Here is a 3,108-nt window from a genome sequence, read left to right on the forward strand (position 1 = left end):
GTCTATAGGTACCCTCATGCTACCTCGTAATCTTTTGAATACATTGAAAAGGTTTTTAGAGAAATGTCCTTAAAAAAGAAACCGCTTTTCATCTTAGGTGACCTAAATGATGATTTAACAAAATCTAATGCTAAATTAGCGAAGGTAATTAAGAAAAATAAATTAGAACAACTAATAGATAAACTTACTCGAATTACAGAAAACACCTCTTCTCTATTAGATTTAATAATAACTAACAGACCAGATCTCATTCTCCATTCCGATGTCATCTCGTGCCACGTTGCTGATCATGAACTTATCACGATGACGATAAATATAAAGAAAACAAAGAGACCAGTAATAAAAACTTTTCGCGATTTCAAACACTATGGCCCTCAGTCTTTCCGCGAGCTTATCTTGTCTAAAGAAATGAATCTATTAAATATTCCATCGACAGATAATGTAAACAAACAAGTAACTATTCTCACGGAAGTTATTAAAATCAGCATCGATGCGCTGGCTCCCTACGTAACACGAATCGTCAGACGTCCCCCTGCTCCATGGATAAATGACGACATCAAGAGAGCCATTTGCGATAGAAATGAAGCCCACCAAGCTCTTAAAAGTAACAGACGTGAAGCTGCCTTTCAAGTCGATTTTAAAGTAAAAAAGAAAAATGCCAAATAGTTAATTCAATCTGCTAAAAAAGAAATTATTTCAGAAATAAATTTACCGAGTATAAGAACAACTCTGATAAGACATGGCGAAACAAATGATGTAGGAGCAGACGGTATTGCTTTGCGCTTTATCAGAGATAGTCTACCTGCAATTGCACACTATTTGACGGTCATTATTAACACCTCTCTGGTCACTGGTGTATTTCCGTCGCTTTGGAAACATGGTATAGTAACACCAATTTTCAAATCGGGGGATATAGACGACGTGAATAATTATCGCCCTATCACTATACTCCCTATATTATCTAAAGTTCTTGAAAAAAATTGTAGCAAATCAATTAACGAGTTTTCTGGAGGCCAATAACTTATTATCTAAAACGCAACATGGTTTCAGAAATAAGCTATCTACTGAAACAGCTTTACTACAAATTACTGATGAGATCTATAATAACATAGACAATAATCAGGTAAATTTGCTCAAATTATGCGACCTTTCCAAGGCTTTTATTAGTGTTAACCATGAAATTCTCTTCAACAAATTAGTAATTCATAAAATTGATACCTTTAGGTTTAAGAGTTATTTAGATACATGGACCCAATCGGTAAGAATCAAAGATTGTATGTCATCAAAACAATAAGTACCTTTTGGTGTTCCACAAGGATCCATTTTAGGTCCGATCCTATTCACAATTTTCATAAATGATTTATCAACAATAGCTCATAACTGCCTTCTGGTGCAGTACGCCGATGATTCACAGTTTCTCCATAGTGACTCTGTAAACAACTTGAATACATTAATAAGAAACACTCAACATACCCTTACACAAGCAAAATTATATTTTGACACTGATGGCCTTAAACTAAATCCACATAAAACTCAATGTATATTTATAGGTAGCCGGCAGAATATAGCTAAAATTCACAATGACACGACCATAGAATTTGAAGGCTGCTCTATCAAGCCGAACACTTCAGTGAATAATCTGGGAGTACACTTAGACAGATTCATGACATTTGAACAACACGTTGACAAGATACACAGGAAAGTAGTGGGCACTCTAGTATATCAAAATCAAATCACTACTGAAACTAGAATCATGGTTGTGCAAACTCTAGTTCTAAGCCTTATTAACTACTGTTCAAATATTTGGGGTTCGACTAACTAAACCCAAATGCAAAAAGTACAAAAATTACAAAACTTTGCTGCAAGAGTTGCATTAGGTAATATCAGTAAACTTGATCACATTAGCCCGCATATCCAAAAATTAAAATGGTTAAAAGTCCAACCTAAATGCAGTTATGACACATGTGTATTCATCTACAAGCTCATTCATGGGAATTATCCGCAATGGTTAATGCCCTTGCAAACTGTAGGGACCACATCAGGTGTCGTGACACGCCAAGTAAACTCTCTTTATGTTAAGAGATCGAGGACTGATACAGGGCCACGACAAATGGAGATGCGTGGACCCAAGCTATGGAACATGTTACCAGATAATATAAGAGTCATTAATAGCTTTTGTAATTTCAAAACGAAATTAAAAGAACACCTATTAAATAATCAGTTGTAGATTTGAATGTATTTACGTAAAGAATAACCTTTGTGATTAATGGAATAAAGTGTTTTGACTTTGACTTTGACTTTGACTCTCTCTCTCTCTCTCTCTCTCTCTCTCTCTCTCTCTCTCTCTCTCTCTCTCTCTCTCTCTCTCTCTCTCTCTCTCTCTCTCTCTCTCTCTCTCTCTCTCTTTCAAACGTACATAACTTTTTTTTTGGGGGGGTGGATTCATTTCCCTATCTCGCCCCACTTAGATTTTATCACGTTGATGCTCCCTCGCTGGGCCATAGGCAAAGATAACCCTTATAAACTTGGGATATTACATAAGCACAGACATAAGTAATGGCGTAAAGAGATAGACAAACAGGAAGATAGATAATTGGGTAGATTGTTAGATAGATATTGAGCATGCAAACAGGTATACAAATAAAAACATCCCTTCATACATGTTTTTTTCTTCTTTCTCTTCCTTCTTCCCTCGTTTCCTTCCTCCCATTTTCCCTCTTTCCTTTACTTCCCTTTCCCCTTCCTCCCTCCCCCCCCCCTTCCTTTTTCTCTCTATTTTCTCACTCTTCCTCCTAATTCCCCCTTCCACCTCCTCCCTCTTCCTCCCTCTCTCCCCCTTCCCCACCATTTCACTTCCCCTCCTCTTCCTCCCTCCTCACTCTCCCTTTCTTCCATTCCTCCTCCTCCTCCCCCCTCCTTCCCTCCCTCTCTCCTTTTTTCCCCTTCCTTCCATTTCCCTTTCGTTAGAATAATAATATACCCGTCGAGTTTATTTGATAAAAATATAAAGGAGAGGAAATTATGTTTCACTGAGTTTAAATAACAAGTTTGAATTATACATAAATACAAACACATAGATGCACATCCACACAGAAACGCACACACACA

The sequence above is a fragment of the Penaeus vannamei genome, chromosome 22, assembly GCF_042767895.1.
Source record: "Penaeus vannamei isolate JL-2024 chromosome 22, ASM4276789v1, whole genome shotgun sequence".
In the NCBI taxonomy this organism is placed as follows: Eukaryota; Metazoa; Arthropoda; class Malacostraca; order Decapoda; family Penaeidae; genus Penaeus; species Penaeus vannamei.